Source organism: Eucyclogobius newberryi, unplaced genomic scaffold (genome assembly GCF_026437365.1).
Source record: "Eucyclogobius newberryi isolate DKJ021-1_F unplaced genomic scaffold, fEucNew1.0.hap1 SCAF_21, whole genome shotgun sequence".
Classification (NCBI taxonomy): domain Eukaryota; kingdom Metazoa; phylum Chordata; class Actinopteri; order Gobiiformes; family Gobiidae; genus Eucyclogobius; species Eucyclogobius newberryi.
In genome coordinates this window covers 26,035,667-26,049,487 of record NW_027315846.1, presented here as the reverse complement: position 1 = coordinate 26,049,487, position 13,821 = coordinate 26,035,667, and the positions used below count along the sequence as shown (strand labels likewise).

Genomic DNA, 13,821 nt, shown 5'->3' with positions numbered 1-13,821 from the left:
TTTAAGACATTGTATTTTTTATACACTGATTTTTAAAACATTGCACATTTTTACAGTTTTTTTAGACATAATATATATAAAAAAGTATATATATTTTATACAATATTTCTACAAATCAACGCTGCAAAAGTAAACTTTTATACAAGGCATCAATTCTCCTGGTCAGCCTTTGGTCCTTTTCAAGAAAACTTGCAATGCAAATTTCATGTCAATCAAATAACACTTCTCTACAACCGTGTTGGTCTGGGCATGCAGCTGGTCAGTGAGCAGGTTCCACTGGACATGTGCACAGTGGATTTACAGCTTTGGCTTTGGAGATGCTACTCGGAGTAAAATAAGTGGATTTGTCTGTAGTCTAGAGTCTGAAATACAACCACATTTCCTTGGTTATTTAATTCAGCATCAGATTCAGAGCAAATTATTTTCCTGTAAAATGAGCCACAAAATGAAACTTCAAATTAAATAACTCTACACAAAATGATTTAACACTGAACAAAACTGAGCCTATTCAAACTGAATTATTTCTACAGAGAAATTGAAAGAAACTAGTGACAAATTGTGATAATTGTGTTAATAGACATTTTTGACTTCACACTTGAGTATTTTAGTATATTTTTCTAAATTATTTTTCAACAATGTTTTTTCCTTGTTTAGAGAAAGGAAACTTGTTTATGCCATACGTTTGACATATTCACTGTTTTGACGATTTAAATGGCTATATTTCATACAAAGTTTGTGCAAGTAGTGATTTAACAAAGAAACACTGATGTTAAAATGTTTTTCATTCTTAAATTTGTCTTAATTTTTTCTAAGCAATGACCAGCAATAAAAACATTAAACATATAACATACAGTTTATCACAAAAAGTTTGAAATCAAGACCTTCATGAACGAAACATACATTTAGAAAACAAGAACAAAACAATAGTAGTATTTTTTTATTTTATTTTATTAATATTCACTTGATTTAGGAAACACATGGTAAACTAAGTATTATAGCGACAAATGTCTTATGCTCTCCTGCTTGGCACAGTTAGCACTTCCCTCGCTCTAAATGTGGCTTATCTCTGCGTTCACAGGAAAGGATCACATGTCAGAGCTCCTGTGATGAAACGTCACGTCCACAAAAAGATTGAATTAGAATTAGGATCATATCTATGGCTAAGCCTCACAATGAGCCGCTTGATTTACCGCACAGAGGAACACTTGTTTTAGATAGTGGAAAATGTACGGGGCCGACTCGAGTTGACTTTTATGCTTTTTCGAAATTATTAAGATGAAAAGATTTGCTTTCATCTTTTCTTGAAACGGCACTGAGCCATTTACAGCTAGTGGTGGGCAATATTGACAAAAATGGATATGTAGATATGTTTGGGGAGTTTCCCGATCGTGATATTCAGACACGCTGCTCCACAGAGACAGGAAATTATTCTGACACTGCTGTAAATCCTCTTTGTAAAGTCAGTGTGCAATACTCAGCGCACTTGTAAAACTTTACTTGAACATGAACTATATTTTTATAGGTCAAGTTAAAATGTGAATTTATTCCAGGGATTTGGGTGATAAAAAACATATTTATAGTATTTTATTCTCACTGTGATACTAATATTTCATCTTAACTTATTTTATTTTGATAACTGTATTTTCTTTTGCTGGTCGGTTGCATGTTTGTAACAAAAGGAATTTCACCTTGGGGATAAATAAAAGTCATTATGATTCTGTCAATCCAACAGAAATGTGTTAAAACATGTCTTTAAATGTTTCGGTTCAGGTTTAACTTATATATTTGTGACAGTGCTACCATTTTGTTGCTTATTTAGAGAAAGAAAACTAGTTTATACAAAACAGTTGACATGTTTACAGTTCATAATTATCAAAATCTGTGTATTTTATATAAAATTTGAGCAGGTCATTGTTTAACAAAGAAATACAGTTGTTTAAATGCATTTGGTCCTTGAACAATAGTGATATATCGCATAATATCCTGTGCAAAGTATCGATTGTTTTGTGTTTTGCGAAACCGTAACATTATCGTATCGTGTATCGTATTAAATTATGAGCAAACGTGTGTTAAAACAAGTCTTTAAAAGTATTTGTAGAGTTTGAAGTATGAGACAAATATGAAATGTAAAATGTCTCGCTTAAAAAAAAAAAAATCCTTTACAAACGACATACTCAATATTCAAATTTTGCATACATCCTCAAAACAGTTTTCAGAATAATACTCCCTTTATGACTATGGTAATTCATTGTGCAACAACTGGCAACAGGTGGAAAACATGATGGTTCTGTTTTGTGCAAAAATGATCAAAACACGATCAAAAAGTCCAAAAACGTCAAACTAAAATGTATGCATCTCCTTTAACGAGACTGTTTCTAAACCGGCGCATTCAGGAAGAGACTTGGACACCGGTTCGCTCACATGTCTTGGATTACCACAGTCCACCGACGGGCCGAGATGTTTAAGCTATCAGGCAATCAGAGCGCAAGGAGACGCGAAATCCAAACCAGATCCGGGGGAACAAAGATTCGGGCAGGAGGAGGCAAGAGAAAGCCCTGACAACACCGTTTAACCAATGCCAGGCCGGCGGAGGGAAAACCCTGCGTCTCCTTCCACGTTTTTTAGAGACAAACGGTCCGAGCGTGAACGGTGAAATACGACGCGGACTTCAGTGAAACAAATGTGCGTCGCTCGTGTGGGAGTCGACTTCGGTCACCGCGGCATCGATCAAAGACGGCCACCGGCGACACGGAGGGAAATATGAACATGAGGATAAAGAAAAATGTTTATACGATGGTCACGGATGAAGGCGGGAGATGAAAGAGTGAGATATCTATGAAAAGGCTGCAAAAGAATCAGAATCAGAGAAAAGTGTTATTTCCACACTTTTTAGCACAGATTTTTTTTAATTTATTGATTATGTCATCACTCTTACTTGAAGGTCCAGCCCTTTTTATTTTAGTGGCAATTTGGTCATTTTAGACATAAATAATAATAATAAAATAAGTTTAAAAAATGAAAAAAATAAATTAATGCATTTTAAAAAATATTTTTAAAATTCACTTAATTAGTAAAATATAAACCGACAGTAGTTTTTCCGTTGTTGCTCTGACTGTGCTTGTTTGCTAAAGGTAGGGGGAGATAAAGAACTCACCCAACAACAATTTGTTTCCTCAACAGTCAGAAACATGTTATTTAAGGAGAGAAAGGTAATCAGTGCGACTGAGTGATAAACTTTGTATCAGTGATAAATGTGTGTGACGGTTTTTATCTGCTTTTCTACTCCGTACCCGACATCTAAAAAAAAGAAAATAAAGCTAACTAAATACTACTAAATACAGAGTTATAGACTTGATAACAGAGCTCTTATATGAGAAAATACCATTGACTCTCATGCAATGTCCTCTGCAACCTCTATATTCATTGAGATCATTGTAAAAAAAAAAAAAAAAGTTACTTCCTGGTGAATTCATTATGTTGTGATGCATGAGGTCATGGTACATCCTGAACTAACAATGAACTAATGTGCAAATCCTTATACATTGTAAATCCTCAAATCAGAGAAGAAATCTTTTACAGCATGAAATAAAAGTCTTTTTAATCGTTGCAGGGAAGACACCAATCATCCCCCCACCCGAGCATTTATCTTACATTTCAGGAATAAACTTGTGGCAGGAAGTCTGGGGCAAGGTGATGTCGCGGACGGCGGGGGGAAAAAAGACAACCAAAAAGAGGTGGAAAAATGGCATTGGTCGGTGCTAAAAACACCACAAGGTTAGCTGAGGGACAGTGGGCCTATAAACAGCACTGGTGTCTGGGTTATCTGTAAGGAAGCACTTATCACCAGCCTGCAGCCCGCCGAGGTGACTGATGGTCCGCTCTAGACCTGCTTTATCTGCACACACAGCTCCTCACCGTAAATACAAAGGCACAAATATGAAGCTTTGTTTACCCCACTCGTGCTGGTATAAATATTCTATGGGCTGCAAAGTGTGCGCTGAAGCACAAACTGGAGATGGAAGAGGTCGCAGGGAAGGATAGATCGAGCATTGGGAATAGTTTTGGGACACTTTGAGATAGTGCGCTGTGGGTGTTGGGGGTATTGTTTTTGGGATAAAACCGTGTAGTGTACTAAAACTAACAAAACAGACTTAATTATTCATGGCTCTGAAGTGACGTGACACACGCTGCTACTGCCATCTTGAGGTGGGAAGATAAATGCTCCGCTGAACTGTACCAACAGCAAATCTCCAAAAATATTCTTCTATTACATACCCAAAACAACCTGTTGGTCACCAGATTACTGCCATCAGGAGAGACCAGCGGACTTAAAGAACTCACTCCACACGTTTCAGGTAGTTAGCATATGGCTAACGCTAGGTCACACATTAAACTACCATGTTCATTGCGTGGCTATGCTAATAAACGTTCATTTTTAGTGGGAGGCACGGCTGAGACAGGCTACAACATATGGTCCTCAACGAATAAGTCATGTGACCCATGAATGATAATGAATAATGTCCAAGTTAAGATCTGTACGTGGTCCCTCACCTCTGAGATATTCCACTTACATTGAAACTCTATGATCTGCCACACTTTATGTATTGCCCGCTTCCCTAATGCACTCCCAGCATCCTAAATATTGACTGTGATAAGTTTATAGGCACTTTTCACAAATCTCTAAGCTCAGAGCGAGTTCAAAAACATTAGCATGCCAACTCCAGACTTCTTGCTTCTTCGAGAATAAAACACTGAGGTCTCATTTTCACCTGAATTGATGCTTGACGCCTGTTCCTGTCCAGGGTGTATCCCATCTAAGGCCCAAAGTCATAGGGATAGGCTCCAGTCACCTGCGATATTGAATGAAGTAATGTATTTAAAACAATTGCACACCTGACAAAAAATGGCTTCTGGAATGGCAAATTTGTACCCATGAGAAATGAATGTTTGTATGGAAGTATAAGCTTGAGAAGAAGAGTGTGTTTTATTTGTGCTGGATGTCGTTTTAGTAGTGCTTATTTGTCCTGATGTTAAAATCGAAAATGTAAGTGAAACATGTACGATGTCAAGATGGGGGCCCCGGGAGTCCCTTACAGCGCCCCTGAAGGAGGACATGCCACGCAAATACAAATCAATACTAAAACAATATCACAACTGGACAATATTTTGGGCTTGAATACTTAAAATAGCTTAAGATGAGTATCCCCGTCTGGGAGACTGTGGTTCAACTTCACGAGTAACCTCACTGTGATCACCTGATGCTGTCTTTTTTATTTATTCTTCATGTTTATGGATTGGCTGCATCAGAAAAATGTAATAATGCTGAAACAATCGATAAATAAATTGATTATTCTTTTCATTTCTTGAAAAGTTGTTTGGATTACAAAAGACCTGTAAAGAGAGATGTATGAGATTTCTACTACATTTCACAGAGATGAAGCTTGAGCTGCTCCTGATCCAGTCACTTTACAGACAAAGAAAGGTTTCCTGTGTCTGTTTCACTGCCAATGACCTGTTTTTGAGCAATAAGACGTTCAATTTTCACTTCCTACAGTTTACTTTTGGTTTCACTTTCACTTTGTGTGGGCGTAGTGGTTTAGGGCACCTTCCTCGTTAGTATAGTGGTGAGTATCCCCGCCTGTCACGCGGGAGACCGGGGTTCAATTCCCCGACGGGGAGGAATACACTTTTGACCCTCTGGTGTAACGTACACTACTGTTGACCTACTGCAGCCTTGCTCTTTTTAAAATAACTTCTTACTTGTGCAGACTTTATTCTGTGATATTGCTACTGATTTATTGTTTACAGATTGACAAAACGTCAGTTTTTATATAGAGATGGACTGATACAGTTTTTGTCATGGCTCATGCCTCAGTCCAGAGAAACCTGTGGCCCAGAAACTCTGCACATGTTTTTTGGCCCATATGTAGGGCAACAAATGACTATGACGTACTGTACATGGTAAATTAAAGCTTTATATGTTATTTTGGAAGCTGGTTGGTCCAAACTAACCGTGGGCCTCTGCAAGAGATATATCTCTATGTCCATAGCCAATACACAAAAATATACAAATATCAGCCTGATATATCGGTCTACCTCCAGTTCACACGTTTACGCTGGTTTGGGTTTGGTCCCAGTTTAACCTTTGATGAAGACTTGTATTTATCATTGTAAATATATTAATTTATTGTGCACTTTTTCTCTTTGGCCTGCGTAGAGGTTTAGGGCACCTTCCTCGTTGGTATAGTTGTGAGTGGCCCTCTGGAGTAACCTCACTGTGGTCACCTGATGCTGTCTTTTTTATTTATTCTTCATGTTTATGGATTGGCTGCATCAGAAAATTGTAATAAGGCTGAAACTAACTTCACAGAGATGAGTCGGTGTAATCCCTCATTCGTCCAGGCGTGTTCCATAGTAGAAAAAGCTTCAGTTGTAGTCATCTGGACTCAGTTTGAAAAAATAGACGTTTCGACTCTCATCCAAGAGCCATTGACAAGCATTCACAGAGATGAAGCTTGAGCTCCTCCTGATCCAGTCAATTTACAGACAAAGAAAGGTTTCCTGTGTCTGTTTCACTGCCAATGACCTGTTTTTGAGCAATAAGACGTTCAATTTTCACTTCCTACAGTTTACTTTTGGTTTCACTTTCACTTTGTGTGGGCGTAGTGGTTTAGGGCACCTTCCTCGTTAGTATAGTGGTGAGTATCCCCTAACCCTAACCCTGTTGGATGGAATGTCGCTTATTGATGACATTACAGAAGAAATCTATTTTGGAACTCAGCTTTACATCTTGTAATCATTATTTCAAATGTTTTATTTTCCAAACTGCCACTTGATTGATGCAAAACTATGATAAACATTTACTGCAGGTTCTATCATATGCGCTTTAATTCAAAATGATTTGTTTGAATTAAGAACAATTCAGGCCTAGTAACTACTTAATGTAATATGTTCAGTATGAATAAAGTATTTGTACATGCTTTATTCGGCTAATTAAGACGTAGTTATGATCAAATTTACAAAACAGAAATGCTGCTTTTAATACATAGACGTATAAGAAGAAATAACAAAATATAAACACTAAACAAAAATTACAAGGTAAAAAGTAAGGAGATATATATATATATATAATATATATATATATATATATATATATATATAATATATATATAAATATATATATATATATATATATATATATATATATATATATATATATATATATGACCAAATATACAATAATTCCGTTCAATCTAATCTAATACTGCTCCTTTCATTCTGCAGTCGATATTTCAGATGCAGTACATTGTTTGTAGAGCAGCCAAAGGCCTTTTCTGCGCTGACTGAAAACTTACGTGCTCCAGTTTTGTGGTTCTTCATCAAAGGCCGAGCAGACAAAAAACCTCCTTTCCTTCCCAAAGCTCTTAAACACATCCAATATCATGAAGTCGCACATCCAGAACCAAACTATGCATTCCACCTCCAGCTGGGCGAGTCTCAGAGGAAAACTTTACTCATATTTAACCACTCCGGAAAACCAAACGCCACGCTGGAGTTTGCAGATAGAAGTACAGAGGGGCAGAGGGATTTGAGAGCCAGGAGGACATGAGAGCACTGCACAAAGGTTACAAATGCAGCCGTGAAGGAGCATCAAATTAACTACTGTACAAGCAATAATGACTCTGAGCTATATTATCTATTTTGGAGAATGTTGACGATATAATCTTTATCCAAAAATACTTCTTCAGGGTCAGGTTGGGCAGACATTAGGTGTGTTCTGGATAAGCCAGACCTGCGCAGATCCGATCCGTGTTGATCGATGGAGTTTCCGGTTTAACCCTATTGGTCTACACATGGCTGCTGGGTGTTTTTCTTTTTTCTCATTGGCTACTTTAACTCTCGTCAATCATCCAGACGAGGCGCAGCTAAACTTGGGCGTGCCTATTGCCCGGGAGACGCCTCACCACCCTTGGACTCATGGACACAGCTGTTGGGAGTCACAGTCAACAACATATGCCCTTGAAGAAAGTGCCTGTTTAGCAGAGAAGGTCCAACGTTACAGTCTGAAGATGTTTTAATACACAATCACAACTTGGATGGGAGCTCCAGAAATATTGATTTGACCCACAGAAGGGTAGAGAATCAAACAATGAAACAATCACACACTGATTAAACAATGTTCACCGGAATGTAACTGTTCCAGAGCGCCCCGTGTCCTTAGAGCCTCCTTTTCAGCTTTCAGCAAGGAAAAACTACTGTTGGAGTGCGTTTCAAGTTTCATCATAGACAAGGTCTTTCATAAACGTAAAGTAACATTACATTACCTTTAATTAAGTAATTAATCTTACCAGGACAGGTTGCATAATAGCACAAAATTATGATTAAATGTTTTGATGAAATGTGTTTGCGTGACAACTACAGCTGCAGTAAGAAAAAAGATGTTACCTGGGGAATTGAACCCCGGTCTCCCTCGTGACAGGCGGCTATACTAACAAGGAAGGCGCCCTAAACCACTATGCACACACTGAGTGAAACTGAAAGTAAACCGTATACTCAGGAAGTAGAAGTAAAGGTCTTTTATTGCTTAAAAACAGGTCATTGGCAGTAAAAAAATAATACTAAAACCTTTCTATGTCTGTAAATTGACTGGATCAGGAGGACCTCAAGCTTAATCTCTGTGAAAAAAATCTCATATTTACAGGTCTTTTGCCATCTAAATGACTAATCTATTAATTGAAAGAATAATCGCTACATTTATCGATAAGAAAAACAGCTTGGTTTGTGAAAATGGACATAGGCTGATTTGCTGTGAGGTTGAACTCAGAACAGCCGGACTGCACATCCTTTTTCCAGTTCATTTCTACCAGCAGAAACTATAAAACACCACTTCTTAAATATACACTTTGCCATTGGAGGTGAGCACATTCCTCATTCCCCCATATCTTTACAAAACGTTGCCTTGACTACATCTGTGACAAACGTTGCTCTGCGGAGGACACCCAGGAGGTCGCTTTGCATCCAGACTGAGAAAACGAGGGCGAAAAACCGTACTGCGGATGACATAACTGACAAAAAAATGTCTTCTCCTCTTTTAAAACACGTTCCATGGCAAAACAGGAATCCCTCAAGTAGACATGCTCGCACCTCGTTTGACTGGGGGCTGTCTTCTCCGTCTGGCGGTGTCGGGGTAAGGGCACACATACTTGGGGTTTAGGACGGAGGGGTATAGCTTAGGTTAGCTTCCTTTCCAAGCCTCATTAAGCATATAGCGGCTAAATGACACATCGGGATAATGCGTACGAATGAGCTGACATGAAGAAATGAGGAGACACGGGGTCTTAGGGCAGAGGTAAAGTTTGACGTGGAGAAGATCTTACTGTAACGACAGAGTTTTCACATGAGTTTTTAAAGAAGTTGTTTGAGCTATGTTTTAATGGCCTTTGCTATTGAAAACATGCCTGGAGTTGTGTTTTGTTTCATTCATGCATGTTTGAGTAAACCTCTCCAAATGCTGGGTTCCACTTTCAGGAGGTGGCAATGCAGAAAGATTCCCACTGTATTTCTAAAGCGGGACCCGCCAAAGTTTCGGCATTTTGTTTAGCTTAGCGTGTGGGGCTTAGGTGTTAGGCCATGGAAACAGGTTTAGGAATAGTGTTAGGGTTAGAAATAGATAACGGCCATGATCTTTTTTCAAGGCATGACATTCTTGAAGCATCCGAGATGGTGTGTCAAGTGACTATTCCAGGTTTCATGTGCTGCAGAGAGCCCCTAAAACAAACAGTAAGGGCCCTAAAGAGCCTCCATTGTGTTTGCAGTGATTCCTCTGCTGTGGAATATTTACTGTAAGGATGTCATAACACAGGAAACAATAGGAGAGGCCATACTCCTGCTCCACATGGGCTCTGCTTAAGTGTAAACACAAGCTGAGGCGAGCTGCACAGGAGTGTGCTCAGGAAGTAAAGGGAAACACAAGAACATATATAATAATGTAAATTACTGCAACAAACTGGGTAGAACCGAGGCACTCAATAAGGCTGTGCATTGGCAAAAATATTGAGATGATAAAAATACTTATAGTACAGGAGTTGTAAGAGTACACTAGAGAGTGAAAAAGATATATCTCCTCCCCGTCGGGGAATTGAACCCCGGTCTGCCGCGTGACAGGCGGGGATACTCACCACTATACTAACGAGGAAGGTGCCCTAAACCACTACGCACACACAAAGTGAAAGAAGACAAGAGAGCAGCGCAAGCGTTACACAAGAGCTTGACCCTTTGGACTTAGAGGACAGTTGGCAGCAGTGGCTCGTACTACTCTTCTATTAGAGAAACAACCAGAAACATGACAAATGTCTGACATATTCACCTCATCCTACAGTACAGTGTTATACAACTGTGGGGAGGATTTTTACAGGATTTGCATTTTATTTTACAAACCTAAAGGCATTTACGTGACAACATGTTTTCACAAACCCACAGGGATCGACCTTTTGTTTACATGAGAATGTTCTCCCAATTTCCATTCTTTTAAAACTCAAGGCAGAGAGCAGTTCTCTGTCATTAGGTGGCCTTCCAGAAAGTATTGTCTGTATTTGTAAAGCGGAACTCACTAAGGGCTCGGCAAAGACGTCACATTTTATTATTTATTTTTTATGAACAAAGTTTTCACAATGAAGATGTCCCACAATGGGGAAATTTCAGTGTTGCAACACAGATTAGGTACAGAAACAGATTAGCCACAGAAGTATATAATACAAGAAATAACAACTTATAACAAAAAAACCTTTATACTCTTAACAAAAATAACACTCTTATTTACAGCTGTTATATAGACAGAAAATATTACACCAGGATGATTGACATTATGTCACAGTATTGCACATGGGTATGACAGTATTTGCACATGATTATGAAGCTGAATGACACATGTTCAGGGTTAACAGTGTTTGTTGTAGAGTCTGACAGCAGCAGACGGAAAGACCTGTGACCTGTCTCCTTCACACAGCGAGGGTGGATCAGTCACTGAAGCTGCACTGAAGAGTGTCCTGCAGAGGGTGAGACTCGTGGTCCAGCATAGATGTGAATTTAGCCAGGATCCTTCTGTCCCCCACCTCCTGCACCAAGTCAAGAGCACAGCCCAGTAGTGGCGCTGGACTTCTTGATGACTTTGTCCAGCTTCTTCCTCTCCTTCTCTGTGATGCTGCTGCTCCAGCAGACCACACCGTACAGGCTGATGCCATCACAGAGTCGTAGAAGGTCTTCAGGAGTGGCCCTGTCACTCCAAAAGACCCGAGTCTCCTCAGGAGGTAGAGCCGACTCTGGCTCTTCCTGTACAGTGCGTCTGTGTTATGAGTCCAATCCAGTTTGTGGTTCAGATGAACACCCAGGTACTTAAGTACAATGTCCCTTCCCTGGATGTTCACCGATGCCAGGCCGGTATGCAAACTGCAGTGGATCCATGGCTGAGCTCACGGTGGAGCGGAGGTGGTCCAGGACCAGCCGCTCCAGTGACTTCATCAGATGGGACGTGATAGCCACCGGCCTGAAGCTGTTGAGGTCTTTGGCGCGCTGTGTCTTGGGCTCTGGTACCACACAGGAGGTCCTCCAGACCTGTGATACCACCCTCAGTTTCAGGCTCATGTTGATACAGCAAGATGGCACAGCTGAAGGCGGAAATGCCTCTACATTTCAGTGCTCTTTGTTTTGTCTGTTTTTGTGCGTAAATTGTGTCCGCGTGCTCTTACACCAGTTAAGAGCTCTTATCCATAAGAACCACAACTCCTACGGACCTAGTTTTTTTTAGCATCTGCTGCAGAAATAGCTCTTATTTTGGCTAAATGTGTGAGACACCGAAGAAGAGTAAGGCACGCTGGCACGCTCGTGCGTCTGAGGAAGCGAGGCACACGAACGCCCTTACCTGGGATTTCTCCCTCTAATGTGAACTTACTACCCAACAAACTGAACGAACTGGCGTTGCTAATGAGACGAAACTGAGACTTTTCTTCATCTCCTGTTTTGTGGTTTACGGAGACGTGGCTCAGCGAATCCATCCTGGACTGCGCCGTACAGCTGGAGGGCTTCCAGCTGTTCCGCTCTGACTGGCTGAGAGAGCTCTCCGGAGGAAAAAGACATGGTGATGGAGTCTGTTTCTACATCAACAACGCCTGGTCTTCAGATGTGACAGTAATCTCTAAACACTGCTCTCCGGATCTGGAATATCTTTTCATCAACTACCAACCATTCTACTCTCCATGTGAGTTTGCGTCATTCGTCTTGGCTGCTGTTTACATCCCACCGAGCGCAAACGTGCAGGAGGCACAGGCTCGCGGACCAGGTTCTGAGTGTGGAGCGGACCTTCCCGGACTCTTTGTGTATTATCTTGGGTGATTTTAACAAGGGGAATCTCAGCCACAAACTACCAAATTACAGATAGTTTATTAAAGTACCGACCAGAGAGCAGAACACGCTGGATCAATGTTACACAAGTCAGCAACGCCTTCCGCGCCGTGGCTAAAGCTGTGCAGGGCTCGTCAGATCACATCATGGTTCACCTGATCCCCACATACAGACTAGGGCTGGGTAAAAAAATCGATTTTGGATCGATGTAATTCATATTTTGCAGTATTGATTCATAAGGCATGAGAATGATTTCCCCCCCATGAAGTTAACCCCAGTAGTCCTGTGCAGGCGCAGCCGTGGCGCATTTACGTCCGCCTGTCAAGCGTGCAAGACGCAGGTAAAACTCGGCTCAGCGAGCCGTCCCAACTCAAGTCTGACATCTGGAACCATTTCGGATTTAAAACAACAAAGGACAAAGAGCCGGATAAAAACAAAGTGGAACCCACTTGACAAGGTATCACACTACGCTAACGTTAGCTTCCGACAACAAGCCGCCCGGGGAAAAACAACTGAAACTTAGGGAATCACTAACATTACCAGCCGATTCTCCGCTGGTCATAAAGATAACAGAGGCCATCGCAACTTTTGTCTGCAAAGATTTACGCCCGTACTTGACTGAGTACGGGCGTAAATCTAGCGCATGAACAAGCGGCTTGTTCATGCGCTAGATCCACACTACGTTATGGTGCAACGTAAACATCTGACAGAAAGTTATCCCCACGATGTACACGTGTGTGAAAGACGCCATCATGACGACAATGCCGAATCTGCAAAGAGAGTCGGCATAACTTGTGACACCTGAACATTACGGTCAACGCAGTCGTACCTGACAGTGACCTGACGAGCCACACCGCTAATAATATAGCTATAATATGTTGACGGGGGCAGCTGATGCACGTCACACTGAACTGAGCCTCACAAACAGGTCTAACAACTACTTTATGTTTCAAAATAGCACTTTTGAGACTTGAGACAGTTTTGTTTACAGCTGAAGTTTAAACTGTCCAATTTACAAGTTTGCACTTAAAACCTGTTTATGGTGAAAAGAAAAAATAAAGTACATTTGTATTTTGTAACACAGTTGAGCCATTTTCATTATTTAAGAGCAGATTCAATTGAATCCAATCGAATCGAATCGTGATTAATCGATTCAGGACGTTATGAATCTAAATCAAATCGATTTAGGAAATTGGCCATGATACCCAGCCCTAATACAGACAGAGGCTGAAGCTCTCTAAACCTGTAGTAAGGACTTCTAAGAAGTGGACCAATGAGGCAGTGGAGGAGCTACGTGCATGTTTGGACATTACAGACTCTGAGGTTTTCAGAGCTGCCATAGATAGTTTAGATGAGTACACAGATGTCATGCATTTGATTCTGTGAGGACAGCATTATACCAACACACAACAAAGTGGCCTTCAA

The 13,821-nt window shown here is 40.5% G+C and overlaps 1 protein-coding gene and 1 non-coding gene across 2 annotated transcripts in view; one reads left to right on the top strand and one right to left on the bottom strand.

Moving 5' to 3' along the window:
- cdin1 (CDAN1 interacting nuclease 1) overlaps window positions 1-13,821 on the bottom strand; it is a 164,988-nt gene that overhangs the window by 41,969 nt on the left and 109,198 nt on the right. The window lies entirely within an intron of this gene.
- trnad-guc (transfer RNA aspartic acid (anticodon GUC)) lies at window positions 5,608-5,679 on the top strand. Its single transcript has one exon. It is a non-coding gene; the product is annotated as a tRNA-Asp (tRNA).